The sequence below is a fragment of the Agelaius phoeniceus genome, chromosome 3 (genome assembly GCF_051311805.1).
Source record: "Agelaius phoeniceus isolate bAgePho1 chromosome 3, bAgePho1.hap1, whole genome shotgun sequence".
Classification (NCBI taxonomy): domain Eukaryota; kingdom Metazoa; phylum Chordata; class Aves; order Passeriformes; family Icteridae; genus Agelaius; species Agelaius phoeniceus.
This window is the reverse complement of record NC_135267.1, coordinates 87310835-87338584: the sequence shown is the minus strand read 5'-3', so window position 1 is coordinate 87338584 and position 27750 is coordinate 87310835. Positions and strand designations below refer to the sequence as shown.

Genomic DNA, 27750 nt, shown 5'->3' with positions numbered 1-27750 from the left:
GAGCTTTAAGAGAAAAGTGAAACTGTAACATGACAGTCATATTCCAGGAAAGAATTTGGGAACTCCATGTAAAAATTTCAATAAGCCTTATTTTATGCTATGTTTATGAAAGTGTGGAGTCAGACCTCACAAATGTGGGATGTGATAATTCTATTCTGATCTGTGTGTCTATTCATGTGATGCTGGCATTAAACGATTCTAAGTTACAAAGCACCATCCATTCACGTTCTGAATTTGTCCAGCCCCATCTGTGTCACCGCATGATTCATTACTTCTTCTGGACCAGAGCTTAGTAGAGCAACATACCCAGTTTTCATGCCACAAATTCCATTTTCAAGCTATGGGGAACACTTTTGTAACAGCTGGGAGTATTTTTATGTTGTCACAATTTTTATAGGTAATGAAACAGTAGGGGAAATAGGCCACAGAAAGTCAGGCAGTTGTCTAGCACAGTTCACAGGCAGTCTGACAAAAACACAGAGAAGTGTTTTATGTGAAAGATCTTTCTCGGTCATGTTCCACAGGACAGTGATTGTGTGTGAGATAAACCTTAGTGAATGTAATCACTTGGATGTTTAGCACAATAAGGAAACATCCTCTTTTTCATTCTGGATGGGTATGCTGGTAGTGGAGTTACTAGGTGTGAAAACATCCAGAAGTTTAGGAGCTTGTAGCAAAACTTTCATACTGTGTTAGGTTATCGATGAATAATGTTAAATCTAAGACTTTTGCAACTGATTCACAAATTAAAGATGGGAGTGTGGGCTAAATGCATCAGATGAAGTATTCATAATGTATAATTCAAGTACTGGACATGAAATATTCCTGTCAGTTTCAGAAGACTGGCCTTCATCTTTTTTTGTCTGCTTTGCCTTTTCTTTTACATCACCTTGCTCTCATCACTAAATGTAAACAGCTTTGAGCTCTGAACAAATAATAGTCAACCCCACACTACATATCAATTACCTTTGGTCAGGAGATTGATTTAATGTTTCATGGTTTCCATACTCTTAATTTATGATTGCAAAGAAAATGCAACAGGATGCCTTGAAAATCCTCTTGTGCAGTTTCTACATGAAAGATTAATTTTATTTTTTTGTACTGAAACTTCTTCAGTGGGAAAAAATCATCGTATTTTATGGGCACTGATACATACAATCTCAATATTCTTGGTGGGGCATTTCACATTCTACTCACAGTATAAAAAGAAATTACTGCAAATACCCAGTTGACAGCTCCTTTTTGTTTAGATCACTATGAAACAGAGTCCCCCAATTTTCAAACATGCCAGAAACAAACATGAATATCCTGTTGCTATTATCATGCATTGGGAAAGCACTGAAAAGATGGAAATCTGGGTCAGCAAGGCTTGTGCACATAGAAAAACAGTCCTTGGGCTTCAAATGTAAGCATGTATATCACCCATAATATCTTAAAGTGATTTTTCCAATCATTGTCCTAATTATGAAGATGAGAATAACTAAATCTGACCCAAATCTTCTTCCTAACAGACAAGTCTGTGGAAACTGTAGAAGCAGTTCACTGCAAACAGATTTGGGAACAGTCTTCTGTTATGTTTCAGCTTGCTCTTTAATGGTAACAAATAGGCTTAAACTCTAATGCCATTTTCAAAATATGCTAGTGTGCACTTTTGCAGCTGTGGCTGTAATTCAAGGTATTATTTGAAAACTCATATTGTAGTCACGCTTCACCATATCCTGATACAATATGAAATTTAGCCGGAAAATATTTCTGAGGTTAAAAGATCATTTCCCTAAAATCAACCACTTTCAAATTTGCCTTCTAATTTTCAAGGACTTCTTCCCACAGTTAAATAGACATTTTTCAGTGCATCATTTACTTTGCCCTTCTCTCCACTCTCCACCCCCTCTCAGCACTCAAAAAAAGAAAAAAAAAGAAAGAAAGAATGGATGTTTGATTTAAAGAATGTCCATCTGCAGCTAACAGAAAGAAAACTACTTTGATTTTTGTGCAAACTTATGACTCATGGTCCTCAGCAAGAGGGAAAACTTTGTTCACAGCCTCTCACTGTTTTTTCTATCACTTATGAGATTCTCTCCAGGCAACTAACCTGCATGCTTCCTGTCCATATAGTTTTTGGTTGGGGATGGCTCTCCAAACAGCTCAATTTTTTTTTTCTTTTACCTGCGGTGAATCTAGTAATCATTCTTTCAGATTTTCTATATTACAGTATTTTAGCTCCTTGCACAAATAGGAAGAATTTGAATCAGAAATACAGAGATTCCAGCAATTATTATAATTGCTCTTTCTTTACTGTTTGTCTGTTTTACGACTGACATAGGAGGCGTGGTGTGGGTAATCATCATGCTCAAGCTGGGGGTCAGACCATCAAGTGTTTGGAGAGCTTTAGAGCACCAATCTTCAAGATCCCAAGGTTAGGTGCAGAGACTGATTATCCAGGACCCCAGCAATGCCCAGGATTTTGGTAGCATCCCAATTAGCATAGTTCACATGCCCATCTCTTGACCCACAATGAGGTCGATTCACAGAGCCCAGTGAAATACAAGCTGACCTCACCACATTTGATCTGTGGCTCACTCATATGGGCTGCCTGAGCAGAGTTATCAAATGTGAGCCTCATCAACCAGAAATCCCCACGAGAGCAGAACAGCCAGTTCTCTGAGATCCTGGAATCCACATCTTTGGAAAAGCCAGGAGCCCTCATCTGAAACATGGACTCATTACAGCAGGACTCTGCCATGTGTGCCCCTGGCTGGGCTCCTTAGCAGCTCTGCAATGGCAGCAGACAGCTGGGCAGGATAACTGGCCCCAGGAGGAGGCTAATCCTCTCTGCTCAAACAGCTGGATGCACCATACCAATGCCATACTCAGAATAAAGAGGAAAAAGAGCAAAGGTTTTTATCTGTTCTGACTCAGCAGCATCCTTTTATGCTCAGAAGGTAACTTGTTGATGAAGAAATACTGCCAAGTGATAACTTCTCACTCCCTTGATTTCACCCATAATCTATGAAGAATGTGTAATTTTATTACATTAAAGAACAGTATTCTAATCCAAGGAAGGCATGTTTTTCCACATTGTGCTGTCTGACCTCCTGTGCTAAATATTAGTCACTGAAGACACATACACCATACATGATTTTGGAGATTTAATACTTTTCCCACATATATTGCATATCAAATAATACCTGCAAATACAAAGGGAATGCAAATTTTCCCTCCAGGATAAATACTATTGACTAAAGACCACTTCCATCTCATTTCCTCCAGTACATGGCTGGAAATCTATACCAGTTCATTACAGATAGAAGAATCACTTTCTTCTGAAGCATCACAGATGTTCAGCAGAGAGAAAGTACTGATCATGACAGACCCCTGGTGCCTAACACGGAGCAAAACAAAAGATGGGTTTAATTGTAAAAGCTTAGGAGCCAACAGATTTGGCATTTCTGTTGAGATGTATCAATTCTCACTCAACCTTTCATTTTCTGTGACTGTAAAAGGGATTTTTTGCTATCAACTTCCATGGCAACAGAGCCAGGCTGCTGATGTCTTTTGACTTAGTTTCCCAGTCAATAAAATGGAAAGGCCTGTACCTCTTTCATGGGCATACAAACACACTAATGCTAGCCCTGCATGCTGAGATCCATGCATTTGATTCCAGAGTGTTATTGAAACTGATTGATGCAGCTCATTACTGGGCTGTAGGCCAGAGCAGTTTTTAAGTCCCTTCCAGTGCAGCAAATTTTGGCTGTACAATAAACACAGCCATGGCTCTTTGCAGATCCATCATAAATACAAGACATCTATGATCACAGAAGAGTAAGTTCATGGAGTGAAGCAGAAGCAGAGGTGAGGTGTAGGGACTGGACCCTTGTTGGTGGAGATGAGCCCTCTCAATAGTAATGCACATGTCCTGGTCCCATGTGAGGCCACCTCCCTGTGTTCCTCTCCTTGCTGCTGCAATCTGTCCCTGAAACATCTAAGCAGGAAGATGCCTCCATATCTGTGCATGGGAGTGCACACTCTCCCATGGGCTGGTTGCAAAAGGACTTGTGGAGAGCACAAGCACTCTGATCACATTGTAGTAAAAATTCTCCATCTGTGTTTCAGCTGATGATAATTTCTTCTTTGTTGGGGTTATATACATATTCAACTCAGTTGAAAGAAAAAAACAAACAACAAATCCTTTCAAAATTTACATTCTCTTGAAAGAAACAAGGACAAGATAAAACTCATATTCAAAGATTTCAGCAGGAAATTCATATGGGGTTAAAAAGTGTGTTAGTTCACCCTGTCTCATTTTCCAAAACATTTTTATTACTGCATTACTTTTCCCAATTTCTATATCTTCACTCTTGCATAATGTAGTTTAAAGAGTGGAATCTAGTTTATTTCAGCCCTAGGGCCCCACCCTGCCATGTTGCATTACATCAGGTTTTATAATCATCATATATTTATATATCACCCTAATCTTATACAAACTGTTCTCTCTTCCTATTTACATTTTAATATACACTTCAACTTCTGCAAGTCTATTTCAGCTTGGCTTATGAAGGATTTCCAAATATTGCTGCTGTGCCACAGAAAATTCAGAGACACAGGTATGTAACTGTGATAACTGTGACCTTGTTCTGGAGCTGACAGAATATGGAAATCTGACCTTCATGTGTGCTGCCATGGAGGGGCTCTCTGATGTTGGAGCTTTAGCAGTTCTCAGCACGAGGCATAATTGAGTTTTCCTACCCCTTTAAGACCCAGAGCTCAGCTATAAAAAATGTGCCATCTGCTAAAAGGTTGTGCTCTGATTTAACATCCCTGAGGATTGCTTTTTCCATTCAGGCTATTCCTTCATCTGTCTCAGGGAACTATCTTGATCAGCCAGGCATGGTACCATGGGGTGGCTTGTATCCACACTGCCAGCTTCTGGAGAAACTTGGGCTTGCTTTTACCACCCATGTATTTACAGGCACTTTGCAGGTACCCTTGGAATAATCATATGTGTGATTTATCAATCCAAGGTGCCTGAAACACCATAGCACACCAAATGTTTGGGGTTTTTATGCCATGATGTCAAGCATGTTTGAGATGTAACATGGCATGAGAACATCATGGGAACTCAAGGATACGAGTCCTAGAGAGGTAATGCTGAAAGACTCTGCAGTAGAAAGCCCCCAGTCTGGCATGGAGGGGCCCAATCTGCTGTCCAGCAGAGGATCACAAAGGTGATAAGGGACTGGAGCACTTCTCCTGTGAGGAGAGGCTGAGAGAGAAGGCACTGCCTCTGCATGGAGAACAGAAGGATCAGGGGGCAATGGGCACAAATTGAAACTCAGGATGCCCCTTCTGAGCATCAGAAACACACTCTCAAGGTGAGGGTGATAAAGCACTGGTACAAGTTGCCCATGGAGATGGTGGAGTTGCACTCCTTAGAGATATTCAAAAGCCATCTGGACACACTGCAGGGCAACCTGCATGAGGTGGCTCTGCTTGAGCAGGGATGTTGAGCAAGATGACCTCCAGAGGTCCTTTCCATCCTCAACCACTCTGTGGTTCTGTGATTCTATGAAACTTTTACTTGACTGAATTACCTGAAAACACAAGAAATTGCATTCTTATATGCACAATAAATTAGGTTTCTGGATACTGTGGTAGAAATAATGACGTTTATCAAAGACAAACCAATTGAAAAGTTTTCAAATATAAAACTCAGGACAGAAGGCAGATATTTTACACTAAAAATTGAATGCGACAGAGAATATACAAGTTAGCAAGTTTTCAGTGGAATTCACAAGTCTGGCCAAAGCTCCTATTTTTCATCTGTGGGCCCAGCATGTCTGGCTAAAATTAGGACTGATTTTTCTTCACCTCTGAAATAACATGGCATATGTCATTAAAGTAAAAATTGAAAGTCTTATTAGAGAAGAGTAATGACTACACACTTGCAGCAAAAATTTATTTAAAATCATGGCATGAACTACTACTTTGGTTTTGTAAAAAATTGGAACTCATTGATACAAAGTTGGTAATCAATTTAGTCTTTTGCAAGGGAAAGAAAATAACAGAATGAAGGAAATGCAAATAATAAAGCACAACCACTTAGCACTGATTTTGCTGGTAAGACTTTTCTCTGTGATGCTCCATACTGGTCAGCACTCTCTTTAGGCATCAAACATAAGAAGTACAAAGCATTTTTAAATGTAAGTACACTTACACTTAAAGTACACTTTTTTCTCTCTTCTATGCAGATGCAAAGTTTGCTGGCAATTGCTACCCACAGCTTGAAGGAATCATGTCTAAACCCTCCTCCACATTTGGAGATATTTCAGATGCTTTTACTGAAACCAGCACATTTCCTTTAAAGCTGCTGTGGCCTTTAATTGAGATATGTCCTTTATGTATTTCAGGGTTTTTTAAGATGACACAAAGGCCAGAACCTCAGATCACTGCATGAGAAACTTCCCAGCTTTTTCTGACTTGGTTTTGTAGCCATCACTTTCTCTCAGTATGCAAGCAGTATATATCCATCTATCTATTCATTCATTGATTCATATAATTCTTTTAGCCATCCATCCATCCATCCATCCATCCATCCATCCATCCATCCATCCATCCATATACACACCTACTATGTTCCTCCATTTCTTTATGTAAGGAGGCATTCATCATAATGCCAAAATGCCTTCCCATGATAAAAGTTCTGATAGTATTTTCTCTCTTATTTCACTGCCATAGAAATCTTGATTAGCAGGCCAGTTTGACTGAGGTCAAAGGGTTAAAATTTCATACATTAAGTAATACCAGCCCCAATACTGTGCAGTGTGAGAATCAGCTTCAGGCTGATTTCTCCTCTCTGTTTCCATTGGGAAGCCTGATGTTAAAAACTTTCCTAGTATTGCCTAATATTGATTTGCTAAGTGAGGTGCCATAGGGCTAGTAGAGAGCTGTTGGTGGCAAAAAGGATGGAAGGTAAAACTTAGGACACAGAGCAAAGCAGCATGCAGATCTCTGCTTGAGGACAGCTAGTTATGATTCAAGGGCAATCACTGCTGGAAAGAGTAGTACTGGTGATGGGCAGCTGGCTAACATCAAACACAAAAATGATGTAGAAAAGAAGCCTCTTTTGGTGAAGCTCTCTTTTAGAGCATGATGATCACCAGACCAGTACAAAGCTAACAAATTCTGACAAAGGATCTAAAGCACTGCAGTGAGCACTCCTGGATGCAGTATTTAAACCTAAAAGCAGCTAAAATATTGATGCTGCTCCAGAAACACACTTGTGTGAAGGTAATGAAGAATCATTTCCCGTAAATTGAATCAATCTGCTCTTAGATCAAATCTAAACAATATAATTCCCACAACTACACTTAATCAATCTCTGTTGTACTGTCCATTGTCTAACCAGCAGGTTTTCCAGCCCTTTGCTATCAATTTCCTTCAACACATTTAAAACTGTATACATATATTCATAAACCCCTGTTTTCAATCAAATACATGTGGTGAGAAGGAAGGTATTTAAAATGCAAAATCAAATGTTCTTCATATTTTCTGCAAAAGTTACATGAAATCTATATTTAAATCTAAATTTCAGTCATAAGTCATCCCTGTGATACAACACAGTGAACTGTACCATCACAGCTGAATGCCCATACCACTGGAAAGAACTTGAAATACAAATCCTAATCTGAAATCCAAATCTAGAGGCAGGTGTGTATCTTGCACATCTCATCTTCTTACTGCCCAAGGAACAAGAATAATTCCGCTGATAATAAGATAAACAAGGATTGTGGTCCAATACAAAAATTCTTTTTCTCTATCTTTTTGTTTTTAGTATGCCCATCTACTACACTTTTCATAGCTCGTCTACTTATTACTTCTCATGGACATCAATCCATAATCTCCTCTTAATTCTTCCGATGTTTAATTAACCTCAGTGTTCAAAAATGTGTTTTATTTCAAGCTTGAATTTGTCTGACTTCTAACAAATTGGATTTCATTATAGCTCTGTCTGCAAGACTGCAAATCTTCTCATTATCATAGCTTTCCATGTCTAAGGACTTCAGTAAAATAATAAGGTAATCCTTCAATCTTCTCTTTGATAAACTGAATAGATAAATTCTTGGTGTTCACATGAGAAGAGTTTTTCCAGTTCTGCTTTTTTTTTTTCTTTTTTTTAAGCTGGTCTTTAAATGTAAGTTGTGTAGCTAAAAATGATTTCAAAGGGGCTGGCAAACACTTGGTAATCTGTTTGTAACAAGTAGTAAATTTAACACAGTGCACATGGAAAATTTCAAGAGTCCTGCTCAGTCATTCCTGGATGCAGTGACCTCCTCCTGTTAGGTTCATGTGCTGTATCAGAAGCTGTAGGTAGGAGCTGTAGGAGTGGTTGAGGACAGAAGCCTCCAGCTGACAGATGTTAGTTGTGGTTGGATTTGCTTGCCTAAACAGGGAGGTGCAGTCCTGTTTAGATTGTGAGGAAATATCCCAAATGGCCACAGCTGCTCTTCTGAAAGGTTTGGGTTTCTCTTATGTCCTGTGTCATATACACCAGGCAGAAGAATTCAGTTCCTTAGGACATGTAAAATGGTATCTCTTTATATTTATTTTTTAATAATTGAATCTCACCCTCTGTGTCATTCAGGAGAGTTATGGAATTTAAGAGCATCCTCAGAAGGTTGCCATTATGCAGGTCCTATATCAGTGATGAATTTTACCAGGAAGATATCCCAGAATAACCAACCAGAAGGAGGGGAGTCACATCTGTAAGTTTTCTTACCAGTAAAGATGTGGCTTGATGATAATCTGTATAATCTACTGCATTTTCATCTCTGCTGTTGGAAGAGTTTTAATCCCCCTAAAGTGTGCCCTTCTATTTCATACATTTTATTTTTTGTTTTTCTAGGTGCTGTATTGTACTAAATAAAATTCCCAGGAGAAATCCAGCAAATTCTTGTTATCAGTGAAGTTGTTGTTATTAACCAGACTTGTAATCTTGCCAAAAAAGATTAAAGGTTTATTTGACAAGGCCTACTTTCCACAAAACTTTGTTGCCTGATATTATTTACATTTTTACTTTCTAATGTTTGATTAATGAAATCCCAGCTTAATTGTTCCATCAAAGAATTAGCCTAAATGGCCTGCTGTTCACTGGTCTGTTTCATTTTTCTCTTTTAACATATATAAATTGTGTAAATGGCAGGCCTGCAGCAATACAGATTGTGATTTAGATATTTTTTCTTTTTTTTGAAGAGATATTAGATATTAACATAAGCCATTTACAAAAATCCATAGCTTATTTACTACTCCTGCAGAAATTAGCCTGTTGGTTTTAAAATGTTTATTTTCAACACATACTGTTCAATACTGCCCTTTCCTGTAGAGGATGAACCCTATTGCCTATCTCCATTATTGCATAAGCCACATAAATTTCTCTGCCTCCATCTAAATCTTTCTAGGCAAGAGCAAAAATCAGCACAGAGAAAAAGAGATTATGCATGTAAATGGATGTAATGGATAGTTATATAATTCTGAAGCTTCCCAGTGGCAGCCACAAAGCATATTTGGGGTTTTCTCTATTGTCTTTTAAGTCATCACTGCTTGTGAAACACTTTCACAAAAATAACAGTATCGTGAGCATGCACTGCGGGCCAACGTGATGTGTTCTTATGCCTAAGGCATAGCGCTAGGAATTTAAACTTTTGGATTCCATTCCTATCTCTCTGACTGACATGAAAAATTATCATTGTCTCAGATAATTGTAACTCCTTGTGCTCATTTTCTCTCTCATCTTTTTTTTTTTTTCAACTGTGCATTCACACTATAAACTCTCTGGGGCAAAGGTTGTGCTGGGTAGTCAGAAATACCTACTGGGCTGCAATTAAAATTATGGGTTTAATGTGTTACCTCCACACAAATAACTATAATACCAATGACTGATAGGACAGGCTGCTGATGGTATAACTCAGATGACCTCACTTACATCCTTACAGCTTTCATCTCATCAGAAAGCTCTCAAAACACCACAGCCAGTTTGTTACAGAAAACATGCATTTTAGCTGCTTATTTGAAATTTTAATTACAATGCAAAACAGATGTGATCCTTGCTACCTGCTATTTATTGGCTCTGGGCAATGATTTCTGTCCTCCAACAGCAACCTAAATACAAACTGTTTTATAAAGCCCAACCATGTCTGTAATTTATCTTTGGGTTTTTTTCTTTCTCTCTCTCTCGTGCCATCTCATGTATAGCCTTTTTTTCTTTCCTTTTTTCCTTGTGTAAGTGTATTTGTTTATAAAATATAGATATAATAAATAAAAACAGTGCCTACACATCTATAGTTAACAACCCAAGCTACCACAAATCCTTCCTCCCCAACATTCCAGCTGTACTCTCCCCTCATCTCCATCCTGCCAATAATTGCTGGAACCTGCACTTCACCCAGGATATTTTTAAGGAGCCTCTGCACCCAAACACATGGCTCAGCAATGTCTTTATTTATAAAGGTCTGTGTAGGTAGCAAAACTGTTGCAGATATGAATATGTGTATGGGATGAGTATGAAGACCCAGTTTAGAGATGACAGGAGAGACACTGTACAGCCACAGACTGATTCCTCAGAACATGCTCTGTGGGCTGCAAATGGAACTTTAGACCTTATACCCTTTAATAGAAGTGGGACTCAAGTTTGGATGAGCTCTTCAGGAGGTAGGACTAACCTCCTCCCTCATCTTCAAATGCTTTTCTTCTCAGTCTTCTCTCTTCCAACCCTTTGGCTTCAGCAGTATTTGCTTCAACTCACTACTTTGATGGACCCAGCAGGCCACAGGCAAAGGTGATGTTTAAAGTATAGAGGAGGTGTGAGCAGCAAACTAGGAGGTGTTATGAGTCTAAGAACTGATCTGTACAACCTCATTCATTTTCAAGGGCTATTGGCATCAGTGAGATCACTTGCATGGTCCAAATATTAACCAATGTTAGGGCTGCACATGCTAGGCCAGAAAAGAGACATCATTCTGCCCACGTATTTGTTGCTAAAATTTCTAAAATTTTTCTGATTTAAACCAGTCCCACTCTGTAAAAAGTATTTGTCCTGATAAATAAAACTGTCAGATTTTATATTCCTGTAGTATCAAACTGGCCCAGTCACTTCTGTGGGTTGACCCAGTTATTGATTTTTAAGACCGTTGACTACTGGGCCCAGTCGTGTTTAATATCTTTATTGATGACCTAGAGGAGGAGACCAGATGTTCCCTCAATAAATTTGTGTCTGACACCAAATTGAGTGGGAGTGTGGTACTGCTGGAGCACAGGAGAGCTCTGCAGAGGGGTCTGGATATGTCAGCCAAGACCAATGGTAAGAAGTTCAACAAGGCTGAGTGCTGGGTCCTGCACATGAACCACACCACCCCATGCTACAGTCTGGGGGAAGAGTGGCTGGAAAGCTGCCCAGCACAAAAGGACCTCGGGGTGCTGGCCAACAGTGGAACAGTGGCTGAACATGAGCCAGCATGTGCCCAGGTGGCCAAGAAGGCCATTGGCATCCTTGTTTTTATAAAAATAGTGTGGCCAGCAGGACCAGGGCAGTAATTGTCCCCCTTTACTTGGCACTGTGAAGCCCCACCTCAAGTGCTGTGTCCAATTCTCGCCCCTTCTCTACAAGAAAAACTTTGAGGTTCTGGAGTATGTCCAGAGAAGAGCAATGGAGCTGGTGAAGGGTCTGGAACACAAGTCCTATGAGGAGCAGCTGAGGGAGCTGGGGTTGCTTAGCCTGGAGAAAAAGAGGTGACTTTATCACTCTCTACAACTCCCTGAAAGGAGGCTGTAGCCAAGTGGGGATCAGCCTCTTCTCCAAGGCAACCATCAACCGGATGAGAGGACACAGCTTCAAGCGGCACCAGGGGAGGTTCAGGTTAGACATCAGGAGGAATTTCCTCACTGAAAGAGTTGTCAATTATTGGGACTGACTTCCCTATGATGTAGTGGAGTCATCATCCTTGGAGATGCACAAGGAGCAACTGGACATGGCACTTAGGGCTCCGGTCTAGTTGACAAGGTCATGATCAGTAAAAGATTGGACTCAATCCCAGAGGCCTTTTCCAACCTAAATGATGGGTGACATCAACTTTATTCTTGTAACTTGCTCATGTGCCTCAAACTTAACATGTGACCTATGTAATCCTACCCTCAGTACAAAGTCTGTCTAGAATATTAATTTCTATACATTGCAGCTCTAGCAGTGTGCATGCAATGTGAATGCAGATCAGTGATTTACAAGTGCCCAAACTCATCAAATGTATTTTTGATGACAGAGTAATATACCATCATTTTTTTTCTCAAAATAATTTTAAAAATATATGAGTTACCAACAGATTCAGGGAAAAGTCAAGAAGTTATAACTATGGGAAAGAAAATAATCTTTGGTGTTCAACAAGCAAACAGTTCTTAGAGAATTCCAAAAATAAAGGGCAAAAAATGACTAAAGATTAGACACAACATGGATGAATAAAGCATAAAACAGTGGTATGTTGATAAGAATGGTTGGAACAGTAGTAAAAAGTAAAATAAAGTTCCCACTGTTAAAAAAGTGCAAGGTAATTTTGATATGGAGAACTCCAACTGACATTCAACTTAGAAGAAGAGCTCAATAAAATTTCTGTGCTGGAGAAATTTAATTCTGAAATATAGGCTGGATGGAGCAAGATTGGGTATGTATTGAACAGGACAGGACAGGGCAGGCTGGAGCTAGAAGGAGAATGGGACTGTATCCTGGATTCAGAGCACACTTAGCCCAGACTTCTGTCTTCAACAGTGGTCACTAGTGGAAACCTAGGAAAAACAAGAACAGCATAAGCAAGTATAGTACTTTCTATTCTAATACTTGTCCACGGATTTCTTGGGCATTTTGTGTTTTGTTTATGTAGCAACACCAATGAATATCTCCACCAAGGTCCTCTGCCATCTCTCACTGAGCCCATCTAAACTCCTTGTACCTGCAACATCCATTGGTAAGGATCCCATGGATCTGTTACATGGAGAAGCACTTACTCTTGGCATTGTACCAGCAGTATCACCTGGCACATCTTTAGAGTACATTTATCAAGAAAGAGGTGACTTAATCTCCCACAGTGATCCAGAAATTCCTGAGTGAATGCTGTAAGAGATACAGATTGATTGTGATGAAAGTACATAGCATAAGTCACAAATATGCACCTTCATCTACTTAAGTAACAGTACACAGCAGTAGCAACAATAACAACCCAAATAACTTAATGCTTTTATGACTAAAATACCTTTTTTTCTCACTTTTCTTTACATTTGAAAAACTCAGCAAGCTATAAAGCCTGAAGAAAATTGCCTTGTAATTGCACTGGGGCATCTCTGTTTGGTCTGTGGTTATCGCAACCAAAACTGGCTGTCAAAAAACTCAATTTCCTCTGCTCAATGAAATGCACTGCTCCATTTCTGAGGGCAGTGATCTCAGCCAAGGGAAAGCTAATTGCTACTAGCTGCCACCTGAGATAAGAGACATCTACAAGTAACCCAAAGAAAGAGAGACACCAAAGTAAACATAAAGTCATCAAATCTTATGAATCCTCTGTATCAACAAAATACACAATTGATTCAGTGCCCTGCCTTAGGCAACAGAATCTTAGACAAGTCAAACAGACTGTGTGGCCATAACACAGCAAAAATGACTGCTTTTCTTTTTACCCAAACTTCATAAATTCAGTTAGATGGCGAGCAAATGCAAACAGTTCTAGTAGAACCAGCACAGTCTGAAGAACAATTTCCAGTAAGCTACTTACAGTCACAGCTGTTGAGCATTGCAACCATATGAAGGAGCCAATTTATCCCAGCTATGACAAAATTGCTTAAAGAAGTACCATTTTGCAGCCATTAGTCTGAATTCCAGTAAACTTCTTCCTAATACCGGGGGTTTGGCACCATTTATTGAAAGTAAAACCACTTATAGTAATTGCATTTCTCCCATCAATAAATTCAGGAGATACTGCTGGTGCAATTATTTACAGTAATTGCATTTCTCCCATCAATAAATTCAAATATATTTTTACATTTTATATTAACCAGTAATAGCAGAATATGATGACCATTTATGGATGAGCCAATGAAACAGATAAATAAATAAATAATAAGAAACCCAGCTAAACTAAGTCTAGACTGATATGTAACCACATCTCAACACTGATTCGGGTACATGTAGTCAGAGTCTGCTACTCAGCAGGATCTGTGAGTATCAGAGCACTTGATATCCACGGGCACAATGAGATTCAGATATCAGCAGAGCATGAGCTGCAAATAGCAATTTCTCACTGACTCCTTAAACAAAGTGTAATTCTTATCTCAGTCTGTTCAAATTAGCCCCTCAAAGAGAACATGACGTTGAATAAAATAGATCAAGATATTTTTTAAATTTTCTTTTTTAAGCCTGGTATTGCACCTAGGACCGTAAAATGATTATGACACCGCCCAAAGGTGGTGGATCAATGAAAACTACCAGTATATGGATTATAGAAGATAATGTTAATCACCCATAAATGAGATTTAATAGTCAATCATGGGGGTATGAAAATGAAATTACATCACTAAAAGAAATTGCTATTCACAAGAGTAGCTGGCCAATAAGTAATTTTTCAGTTGGGGATTAGGACTGGGGAGCCAGGGCAGGAGACAAGTAGACTGGAGGATTGAATAGCTCTGCTGAACCCAGCACAGATATTGCTGCAGTCCTCGAAACTTTTTCCATTTAAGAGGACATCATAGTGACCCATGCCAAACTGTTCCCAGAAGTCCCCATGCCATGGGCCTCAGATCAGCTTGTGTCTCATGGTTGATTTTCCAGCAATTTGATTAGAACAAATCTTTCATGGCTCTGTATTACTTCATGTGTCACCATTAGGGTAATCATATGTGTTTCCAGCTTGCTCTGTTAGCTTAATACACTCTCAACCTTTTCCCTCAAAGAACCTTAACCACAAATGTGAGAATTCCAGGGTACCAACTGGAAGTGGTTACAAACTACTTGTTCGTCTGTTTGTGTAGCAGCCTGAGCTGCTCTTAAATCCCCTTGAGATGATTAAGGACTCAGCATGTCAGGACAGCCAGTCTGTGTGCAGCACAGGCTGTGCACACAGGACCAGAGCACGTGGAATTGGGCACATGCCGAGGCCTCCTGCTGATCCTGCAGCACAGAAGAGTAACCAAGCTTCAGCTCTATTTGGTATACAAAAAAACATCCTCAACAAACAAACAAATAAACCCTCCAAAACCCCTGAAATACTGCAGTCAAAACTACTAGATACCTCTGAGTACGTTGGTTTCCATTTTTTCCTCACAGCTTTCTCAGGCATTAAGAACGATTGTGAAACTTCCTAAGCTTCGCAGAGCCATTTGAAAACCTCAAACAAAATGTACTACACTAGCAAAGAGAACAATTTATGCTTTTTAACCTGTACTACTGGAGCAAGCTGGAATTAGGTTGCTCCCAAGCATGAAGCTGTTCAGACATTAATACAGGATATTCCAAAAGCATCACTCACAGACTCTGAGTCCCATTCCCCTCATATCACTGCCAGTGCAGAATAATGCAGATGACCTGACAAGAATGGAAGTGCAAGTCAAGAAAAATTTTCTCCTTGAAGAAATCAAAGCACCAGCTGGGCCTTCAAACATTCATAACCCTGATGATTTTACTGACTATAATTGGATGAAAAGAAAGCAATATTGACTTTGTGTTCACTAATAGAATCACTGCTCTTGACAAGTTGCAGATCCACCAGGACCTGTACAGGAGACATCAGCTGCAGCAGCTTGGGGCTTGGTAGGTTGCTGTTCTTGTCTTTATTTACCCAGTGCCACTCATTAAACCTAAGATGCAAACAAATAAATTATTCCTATCACACCAATTATACACTCCAAAATGAAGCCAGAGAGCACAAAGCTGTCAGAAAGCCCTTTCTTTGTAATGACTCTGCAGAAGTTTTATTTCAGAGTTTCTTTCTCTTAGATATAATTTCTTTATGGGAGTTCTCCATTCTGTGTTAGTAGTGACACATGGCTAGCTCCTTGCTAAGGCAGAAGTTTTTAAGTTATATTGCTCCAGAGTTTCTGGTCCCTTCCTGTTGACAATATCTGTATCTATCCATATTTTTTCTTTTTTGGATCTAGTCCTGCAAAACTGATGCATCTCAATAAACCTGTTTTCTGTGATGGTTTCAATGATTTCTGTATTTTAACACGAGTAATGTAGCCATATAATGTAATCTTACTCATGTGCTTTACAAAAAAATTACCTGAGTTCCTGGTGCCACAGTGTGCTGTATTCCTACCTTGTTGCTCATACAATAAGTAGGGATGAGGAGGGCATCCAGACATCACTGTAAAACACTTTTGTGCTTTGGGATTTTTTGTCTTTAGCACACTGTGGATGCATAAAGGTGATCAGATTTGCTGCCTGGTATTTGGGAAAGCTGTAGGATGGTGTGACTAACACCATGTCAGGAGCTAGGTAACTGGGGGAGTCATAAGCAGAGTTTGGTTTACTCCACACACAGAACATCTGCTTATATGAAGACAGAGAAGAAAATATTTTGCATTCTCCAAATGATACTAAACACTGCCGCTTTCACCCCCAGTGCAAGCAGAAAGACCAATAAGAACGATTTGCTGTACAAGACATGACCACATCTCTAAGAATCAGTGCCTTCCAGCATCCCTTTGGGAATTGGTTCTTTGTATAACCCCTTACTGTGGAGGACTGACCACATCTAAAGAGCACCTCATAGCTATTAAAGACACCTGATTCGTGCCTTCAAAATGCTGTTCTCCCACTCAAGGGGGTATGAACTGAAGACTTGCTTAAGCTTGAGGTCCTTTCAAAATCTAGTTTTAAAGTACAAACATTTCTAATAATTCAATTTCCACAGCTCCAACCTGATTTTCATAACACAGTTATTCTTACTTGTAGGCCTCTAAATTGATTAGAGGAGGGTTTGGTACTCTCAATATTTATAACCCAATTTCACTTCTTCAGAAAAGTATTTTACATTACTAAGAGATATTTTTATTATCTAGCTAGATAATTACTCTATTTTTCTCCATATTTTCTATCTTTCCTGACATCTCCATTAAATTTTATGGAATCAACCACTTAATGACACATTGCTTCCATTTTGTCTTTCCACTTTCTACATTTGCTTCACTTTAGGACAAACTGTGCCATCACAGCAGAATCAAAAGTCCTGCAGCTAACAAAACAAAAAACCCCAGAGTCTGAACCTCAGTGGTTCAATAAGCTTTACAAGGCTCAAGATAAAGGACATAGGAATTTAAATCTCTATTTTCAAGCAAAGCATTCAATCACTTTATTCCTTTGCTTTGCTACTGATCCTAAATAACACTAAATCCTCACAGTTACATTTTCTAAAAAGCAAGGGGGAGGCTTTATTATTTCCTCCAGAAACAATGTGACTTTGCAAGATTGTGAAAAGACTGCTGGTCTACCCTGGGCTTAGCATAACTTTGGGAAAAAAACACTTGAATGATTGCTTAAAATCTTATAATTTGGGTTGTTTTCCTCAACATCATATTCTTTGGCAATTGATCTTGACATAGCATTACTTATTTCTGAAATATTTAATTTTGGTTTAAAACAAAGGGCTAAAATGTACCATTTTAGATTCTCCATCCCACTTGAAAATAGAATCATAGAATCATAGAATAGTTAGGTTTGGAAGGGACCTTAGAGGTCATTTTGTTCCAAACACCCTGCCATGGATTTATTCAGATCCCAATGGTCGCTCACATCCCCATCCAACTTGGCCTTGAACACCTTGAGGGATGAGAAGGCCACAACAAATAAATAAAATCTATTTATTTATTTATAAAATAAAATTAACTCTTGAAATTACTAACATTTTAAAGCTATTAAATATGCATAAATTTACAAAAATTTAATTATCTTATTTTTAATGTACATTTTTTGCATTTTTTTGAGTTCCTCAGCATCCATGTCCTTTTTCCAATATTCTCATAGGATCATTGAATTGTTTGGGTTGGAAGGGGCCCAAAGATGATCTAGCCATGGGCAGAGACACCTTCCACTATCCCAGCTTACTCAGAGTCCCATCCAGCCTGGCCTTCAACACTTCCAGGGATGAAGTATCCACAGCCCCACTGAGCAGCCTCTTCAAGTGCTTCATCACCCCCTCAGTAAAGAATTTGTTCCTAACATCTTTTCTAAACCCACTCTCTTTCAGTTTAAAATCACTGCCCCTTACCCTGTCACTATCTGTCCACATAAAAAGCGGACAGATAGTGACAGGGTAAGGGGCAGTGATTTTAAACTGATTTTAAACCTCTCCCTCCCTTTCATAAGACCCATTTAGGTACTGGGAGGACAAGGTAAGCTTGGCCTTTTCCAGGTTGAACAACCCCAGCTCTACCTACCCCTCTGATCATCTTTGAGGCTCTCCTTTGGGCTCACTCCAGAATTATATGCCATGGCCAATGCTAAGCATTAGGAAGAGTGTCTTTGATGCAGAAACCCATATTACCAGTCCTGAATTATCTTGCAGAACTTGCAGGAGATGGCATGTTGTTTATGAATTACCACACCCAAAATATATTGCAAATCCACTGTGGGCTTCCAACTCATATGGAGGTCCATTCTTTGTTCCTGAAGGTCTTTGTTGCTATACTTAGTTTGGAAGTATTTTACATGATAGTTATAGTGACCTTTTGGGCCATCACTGCTTCAGGCATTGGCTGAAAAGAACATGGCTGCTGCCCAATATATCCAACCTCCTCCCCTCATCCCGAAAGAAAATCACACAAAGCAGTGGATTCGAGTGAAATCCAAGCCTGCAAATGAAAAACAGAAATCAGCGGAGCTCTTCTCCACTCTGATCACCATGAGGTGGAACATTGCAAACTGAGTCACAAGAGAAAAGGTGACAATGGCACCCAGAACTGGCAGTGAGGTGGGGATGAAGCTGAGTCTGGTTTTGGAGCTCCTGAAGATTACCACAGTCCTTTAACCACTGCTCTAGCTTCCCTCAACATCTGCTTATCTCAGGTTCATCTGTAATATTAAAACAGCCCCTTGTGAGCCTAGTTTTATTTCCATCTTCTAGGAAGGATGTACAGATCTTGGAGAGAAGCCTCTGTCATGTTCTGAGTTCACAAGGATATGATATTCATTTACAGTCCTTCCAGACATACAGCCGATAGCTTCGATTTCTGTTTGTGGCATACAATGTTAATGTTAAAATGAAAAATGTTAGTTCAAATTGAAAAGTGAAAGCATACTTTTTAGTTTGTAAAAACAAAATAGGCTGACATTTACAAACAAAAATGGTTCAATTCTGGAAAGGGCAAAGGGAAATGTTCTTTTTAGTTTTTGAACGGACTCCTTCTCTTTCTCTTTAATTATTCTTTTAATGAAGCTTGAATCTTCCAGCTATAGCCAAATGCATGCATAATTTCAACCTCAACAAATCAATTTTGTCAGGTTCCTATTTATAAAAAAAAGAGTCTGAAAATGTGTCTAGTTTTTCTAGCTACCTCTTAATCTACCAAGATAATATCTCACCCCATTGTCTGACACAGCAGCAGGTAAGAGCTGGGATATGAAATACCCCATGCTGCTCAACACTGCTTGGTCCCAGAAAATTGCTGTTACCTCGACAGCAGCTTTTGTCCAGCCCTCTCCAAGCTGATCAGGGGAAGCTTAATTAAGGTTTACAGTAACTCTGTGAGGTAAGTGAATACTACCGTCATTTTGCGAAGAAGCCAAGCCAGAAAAACAAAACCAAAACCAAAAATGCTTCCTAACATAAAAAAAAATACAACCATATGAAAGCCAGGAGCAGAATTACAAGAATCACAGTCATGAGTTCCAAGTACTGGCACCAGAATAAGCTGACAGCTAATATGAAAATCCTCATGCTCATTAGGTTAATCACCTGCAGAAATTCTTTTCTAGCAGCTTCTTTCTCTGACTATTCTGGCACATTGTGTAAGAGGCCTCTGGCCATAATGGGCAGTCTGAGCAACCACTCAAAAATTTGAGTATTTTTTGCTAATTGCAAACATTACCAACTTCACATGCTCATTCAGGTGATAAAAGCTCTTGATCTCTATTTACCAGGAAGCTGATAAGCAGACAGCCAAATGATGTTATTTCCACACCAGGGGGTTTGCTGCTCTCTGCATGTGTCCATTGTAGCACCAAAGTCATTCTGCCTCTTGAACACTCAGGGATATTGTCAGCAGGCTTTACTTATTGACAATTTCATCCTTTATTCTGAATGTTCTTTAGGGGAACATCTTTCATATTTGAAAAATGTCTAAGAGGCAGTGGAAGCTATGGCAAATACAAAAGAAATATTCCTCTAAAAAAGAATAGTCGATATACAAAGAGCATTTAGTGGGGTGCAGGTTCAAACCAATAACTGAGCTGACAAGAGTTGTGTGCTTGGCTATCTGGAATATCATGTTCTTAAGACAGTATGTTGTTGCTCTCTATGACTATGTACAAAATACAGAAACACATAAAAGCACTGTCTAGGGGTTCATTAATGTTTTGATTAACTAACTTTTCCACAGCCAGCAAAGTTTGAAGGGACTGTGGGTTTGCAGGCGAAACAAGGCCCACGCATAGTAAATGATATTTCCCTGGTATTCTTTTGATGAGAAAGACAAGTCTGAATCTATGACTGACAGTGAAAACCCTTTATTGGAGTAAGCTGGGCTCAGAATCCAGGTCCTATATCATGTTGCTAAGGCACAAAATGTTTTATATCTGCCTTCAGATATCATATCTGTCACTCATTGCACAGGATTCTTGGAGGGCTTTATTGACATTAGCAAACAAAACCTACACAATCTTAAGTGTGGCGTCATCACTGGCACTTCAAGGGAGCTGTGAGAAAACAGTTCTGGGCTTTGGCTGGCTGTGAATATCATTAATTGGTTCTTTAGTTGCTTTATTCTCTTTACAAGAGACAGAAGTGGGAAGTTCAGAGAACTGAAAATTAACAGTGATAGATCTAAGAGCCAATAGAAGAATTCATTTTATATACCCATTAGGAAAGCAAGCTGTGAAACTAACTTTTCAAGATAGGAATCAAAAATGTGTTTCTCTTAAATTTTGGCAGATCATTGACAGTGAGAAAAGTAGGCTTACAATAAAACTCCAGTCCAATCTCTTGATATAATGCAGGAGCAAGAATTGCAGCACCAGATCTGAAAGGGATATCCTTATGCAGATATTCTCCTGGGCTTACCACTCTTACCAGTATATTTTGCTCACTGACATCATTCAGATGCCACTCACATGCCACCAGTATGTTTACATTTTTATTCCTCTCAGGAAGGTCTCCTGTAATTACCAAGGAACAAACTAAATGCACACAGCTGAGGAGACTCACTTAGGAGACCAAGCCAGGATATAAAAACACATAAAGAATAAACTACCCCAGTACAAATGAATGTCAAAAACCTAAAAATAGTTATTGCAAAAGTAATTAGATGAAACAAACAAGGCTCAAAAGAAAACAGCCCTAAATGAGCTGTAGCTGGAATTGCTGAAACGTGCCAAGACTTGTGTGAATAAAGATGGCAATAATAGGACAAAGCCTTTGTGCTTAGCTAATAAATCAAAGGGAAATGCAATTCCCAGACACATGCATTAACCACTGTATCTGTGGAAGAAATAATGCCATATATGAAATGTGCCACTGAATACATTAAGCAGTAGAAAGACAATTCTGTAGACAAAGGGATGTCAGATATCCAGTCGTCTCCTGATCATAGATATTGACTTTGGCTAAGTACACATCACAAAATGGAAAGGAGTAAATAAAACAAGACATCTCTTGGAAACCAAAATTATTACATTATCATCCAGAGATTATCAAGGAATAGGACATGTTGAGTTATTGTGTTGGGTTGTGATGTCAGTATTTGATCTATAGTCACAGACAGCTGAGTAATGATCATGACTCAGATAAGGTGAGAGAGGTGATTGAGGGTGGTGAGACACTGGAATAGGTTACCCAGGAGGTTGTGGAATGCCCCACACTGGCACCATTTACAGATCATAGAATCATCAATGTTGAATGAGATTTTTAAGATCATCCTGTCCAACCATGAACCCAGCACTAGCACTGTAGCTCACTAAAAACATCATCCAGTGCCAGATCCAGGGGCCTCTTAAGCACCTCTAGGGCTGGTGACACCACCACCTTCCTGGGCAATTTCCTCCAATGCCTGACCATTCTAACAGGGAAAAAGATTTTTCCTAATATCTGATCTGAATCTCCCCTATCTCAGCTTAAGACTATTTCCTCTGGTCCTCCCACTGCAGGCACGATAGAAGAGACTGGCCCCCACCTCACCATACCTTCTTTTCAGGGAGTTGTAGAGAGCAATGAGGTTCCCCCAGCCTCCCCTTCTCATGACTAAACAAACCCAGCTGCCTCCGCTCTTCCTCACAGGACATGTTTTTGAGATCTTTCACAAGTCTTGTTGTCCTTTATTGGATATGCTCCAGTATCTCCCACATCCTTTTTAAAGTGAAGGACCCAGAACTGGGCACAGCACTTGAGGTGTGTCCTCACCAATTCTGAGTACAGGGGAGCAATCACTGCCCTGATCCTGGCCATGCTATTCTTGATGCAGACCAGGATGCCATTGGCCTTCATGGCCACCTGGGCACATTGCTGGGTCGTGTTCAGTCACTGTCAACCAACACCCCAGGTCCTATTTGCTGGACAGTTTTCCAGCCACTTCACCCCTGCCTGTAGCACTACATGGAGTTATTGTAGCCAAAGTGCAGGACCCGAGATCTCCATAGGCATTAACATCCCTGCCTATGTGCCATAAAACCCATAATTCATCCCAGCTGGTGGCCTGATAAAGTAACAGTAAGTCACTGTTTCTGCTGGGTCTCTAATAAAAATAGTTCAGATAATTTCACTACTGAGCACTGTCTCCCTTCTGAGTCCAAGATCTCACACAATTTTTCAAGGAGGAATAAAACCCTATGACAGAAGTGTTTTTATAAATACTTCTAAGTTGTATCTACCATGTTAAATATACTAACTTTAAGAAAATAAGTGGGGACACAACAATGTAAGAAAAGCTGTATTAAAATAAATGCCTCAAATATATATTTTTAAATGTCTCTAGAATTACTGACTCTGCTTTTCTTCAAAGCTTAACCTTCATAATGAGTGTTTATCTCTGTTTCCTTTCTTCCTGTCCTCATTTCTGGCATACTTTTCCTATTCTGAATCTTCAGCATGAGAACCAGAAATGTGATTATCACTTCATTAGTCCACAGGGCAAAAATGCAAAATAACAGCAGCATTTCTAAGAAAATAAATATCCCACTGATAGTATACTTCAATTAATTTGCTCAGTTACCTTCATCCACCTCAATACGGAGGTCTAGTGGTATTTCCATTCTCTTTTTCGACTGGCCCCATGCCTGTCTCACCTCCCCTTTGATTCTTTGAACATTTTTACATTTCCTCTCATACATTGCAGCCTGACTTTTTGTCTGACTTCTGCAGGAGATTCCACATCAGGCATAGTCTTTCTGCTAATGACAAGCAGCACCAGAAAAGATGGCAACCATAATGATAAAAGATTTTTAGTACCTTGTTTGCCAGGTTTCCAAGTTTGGCAAGGTTGAAAAAAAAATTGGATCAGATACTTGTTACAGAATTCTCTAACCTGACAGTTGCTTTGGAATTCCATCCAAATCCATTCAAATTCCATCCATCTGAAACTGGATTCTATTCCAGCTAAAGCCAAAGAAATATATTTATGCAAAGGAAAAAAATGTAGCTAACAGATACAGGCAATAAAATTTAACTGAATTTTTTATAAGATTAAAAGTGTTTCTAGATAAGTAGTAATATTTCTCAATTCATATTTGATGGAAACTACTGGGTTGTTTCACCTGAACTATACAATCTAACACCTGCAATTTTACCTTGCCAAATTTATCTTTGTAATTAGAATTATATGCAAAACCAAAATATTTCCCCAATATAATTGACAAATCAACATTTTTTGAATACAAAAATGTATTCTTGATTGACTATAATAAAATACATTACAGACAAGATCTTACATTTTAAAACGGTGTTAATAGCAAAAATCTAATTCTATGCTGGTTCTCTCAGGAGAGCAGACCTTGGCCTATTCAGAGTTCTGCTGGGAGGAATACCATGGAGACTGTCCTAGAGAGAAGAGAATTCCAGGAGAGCTGAAAGATCTTCAAGGATCAGCTCCTCCAAGCCCCAGAATGGTCCATCCTGATGAGCAGCAAATGGAGCAGAGGTGGTTGGAAACCTCCACGGATGAGCAAGCAGCTCCTGACTAAACTGAAGCATAAAAGGGAAAGGTACAGAAGGTGGAAGCTGAGTCAGATGCCCTGACAAGAATGTCAAGGCTCTGCCAGAGCATGCAGGGATGGATGAGATGAGGAAAGCCAAAGCACAGCTAGAATTTAATCTGATGAGGGGCATGAAACACAACAATAAGAGCTTCTAAGGGGATATCAGCTATGTCTGTGAACATGGGAAAGCTAACGTATCCCCCCTTTGAGGGGAGAGATTAGTGCCCAGAAAAATAGAAATACATAATGTTCTCCATGATAAAATGGAAAGGGGAAACTTGAATGTTATCAGAATTAAGGCTTCAGTAACATCCTCCAAATATTTCTGAAACAAAATATTTTATAATTGCTTTTAATCTGAACTTTAGAGTAGAAATATTTAATACCTGAGAGAGAAGACAGAATTTCAAAATGTCAGAATTCCCAAGAAAGAAATTTCCAGGGTTTAAACTCTAATTTTTTACTTTGACTACAGTCTGAACTTTCTATGTGGATCACAGTCAAATCCATAGTTTAGTGGATTACACTTTTATTTTTTCAGCCAAGAATTATTCTAAAATACAGGTTAAAATATGTTGGTAATTTCTCATAATCTTTCAGAAGAAGTTCCATTTCTACCCTTTGATTTGGAATAAAACTTTAAAATTCCCAGTTTTGATTTACTACAGAATGGGCTTTTTGTCACGCCCAAGAAAATTCGTCTGGCTCTGGGTAAGTAATACAGCTTTGAAAAAGTAAAGGTTTATCATTTTCTAATTATTGGAATGACCGATTTAGCAGCCTGTCATTTTTGAAAGTCTTTTTCTTTTTATCTCCTGCAATTTAGTTATTGTAAAAATTGTGCAAATGCAACCAGAAATTGCAACATTTTAGAAAAATGTTCTAAATTACTATAAATTAAGGCCTCAGTAGTGATACTAACTCAAGGAGTATCATGAATTAAAGTTCAAGTGTTGATCTTCCTGGCTACAATGTAAACAAACTTGTACAGTTACAGAAGTGGCTTCTGAGCAGTTCCATGTGCAGATGTGTTTACAGGTGCACACATAAAGAACGTCACCTTACTCTAAGGTATCACCCTTCTTCCCTCTCTTCCCTGAAGTTGGTTTCATTTATGGAGAGCTTTAAAGCTTATTGCTTCAAGTCTGGTGCAGGAAATACTCACAGCCTTTTTTCAGATGCATACACTCCCAATGGTGCGTTTAGTCTCAGGTGCACTAACACCCTCACCTTTCCCTTCTCTTGAAGAGTGGGAAATTATTTACTGAGTGAAAGAGGTTCTCCACAATCAAGTGGAAGATACAAAGACAAAATCAGAAATCATGTTCACCTATTAGAGACCAAAATAGGAAAGAAAAAGCAACCAATTGCCAAATAACCACTTAGAAAGCAACAAAACATTTTTCATCTGTAGCACTGAATGTATTTTACAAGCAAAGCCGGTATCTTTCTGCCCATTTAAAAAAAACAGGAAGACATGCAGAGGGGAAATGGAGAAGGCCACAGTTGACATGGCAAACAGGAAAGAAAATTCAGATACAGTCACTGGGTAATGCTGTCTTTTTAAAGAGGAAATTTAAAGGTGTCAGCTGGGCATCCCACCATCAACAGCAGACAGCTCCCAGACACAATGTGATGTAAGGGACACACCTTGGAAAGACCAACTGCTCATCTGGGGTCAAACAGGGATTAGAAAACACAGACCACATAAGTCACAATAATTTCCAGGAGCATCTTTTTGTATTTTTCAGAAACTCAGTAACAGCTGTCAGCTTGACTGTGCTTTGGGGGTGCAATGGAGCAGGTCAGGTTGATGTCTGCTGAGGATACAACTGGCCTGCAGAATTTCAGCATAAAACCAGTGAACTTGGTTGAGTAAACAGCTTTTCTCAGTCAAGGGTGAGATAAAAACTTTCTTATCTCTGAAGAAAGTTTAGTAAATAGAAATTACATTTTTGTGTTAGCTTCTTCTATGCAAAAAACCACAAATCAGCCCAAGAATGATAATATTTATATCCTTATATACGGGCACACTATTTTTAAATAGGATACTAAGATTTTTCACTTTAGCTTGGTCCTTAATGGCTCTTTATAGCATTAATTAATCATAAAAGTAGTAAAGTTTCATTTCTATTGGCAATGTGCTTTAAAGAGTGTAAGAAACCATCCCCATCTTAAAAGGACAGAAACCCAAGACATATTAGAAGTTCCCTACCGGAAGGGATTTTTTGTCCTTTTTTTGCCCCTCATCTTGCTCCATTACTTTTAGATGCTCCTGTCCTAGTCCTCATCAAAAGAACAGGAGAACTTTTTTCATAGGCAAAATCTGAAGTTCTAGCTTCTAACCAGAACTAAAGTTATTTCACTTAAAATTGTGCTGGCTTTATTCATCAAGGGCTTGCTTTCTCAGTCAGCTTTTGGGCAAGCACCTCAACCATACATTCACTTCAAAAATCCCCAGTGCTGCAGCCTGGCAGTCCGATAAACCCCCAGCCTGTTACTCAGGTATCTATCTCTGAGAGCCATCTTGCTCCTAAGTATGACCTCATCTTCCACTGGATAAAAGCAAAATAAACCCTTTGTAATATGTCTTTTGTTCCCTGAGAGTGTGGATTTCTTTCATTATAGTTTCTGTATCCCATCTGCAATTAAATCATCTTGATTTTCAAAGCCACATACCAGGGATGAAATTTCTAACAGCCTTTATAAACTGAAACCAGTTGGTGATTAGCGTACATTTATCAGACCAACCACCATGCATATCAATTTTTCTTTTAAATCAAGCAGTGATGAGGAGGATGACTCTTAGAAAGAAGCAGGATGAAGAAGCACAGGCTCTCCATGACTCACTGTAGGAGTTTAAACTTTTTTATGAGCTTTGTTAGATTACAGGCACTGAGATTTCTAGAAGTAGCAGTATGCCACTGCTTGTGTCTACAAATTATTATTAATTTCATGTAGCTGCCGAATTAGATAGTCCCTGCTCACAGAAATATCTCAAAGTCTCATTTTCAGTGGTGGTTTTCACTTACAACGCTCTGGGAAGGTACTAAACCTTTGGCAACATAACTGTCTCTTGCAGAGGGGTAGAAGTTGACAGACTAAGGGAGTCATCCAAGGCCACAAAACAAAATCTATTGCCAAGTCAGAGTTGAACCCAGATAACCCGGATATTACTAAAGTCTTCTGTGGGTTGATCAAGTAATTGATGTTTTCCATTTAATCCAGTTGCCCAGGCAGCACACACAGTACACTAAGAACTTGAGCTTTCAGTGGAACAACATGTTTTCTATGTATGTGAGTTAGGCAGGGTTTAAGAC

General features: G+C 39.1%; 1 long non-coding RNA gene across 2 annotated transcripts in view; it reads right to left on the bottom strand.

The window, feature by feature from the left end:
- Positions 1-12111: 12111 nt before the first annotated feature.
- LOC143693595 (uncharacterized) overlaps positions 12112-27750 on the bottom strand; it is a 44007-nt gene continuing 28368 nt past the window's right edge. For both annotated transcript variants that reach the window (XR_013181448.1, XR_013181449.1), the window contains exon 5: positions 12112-12825. This is a non-coding gene — a long non-coding RNA (uncharacterized LOC143693595). The remainder of the gene's footprint in view (positions 12826-27750) is intronic.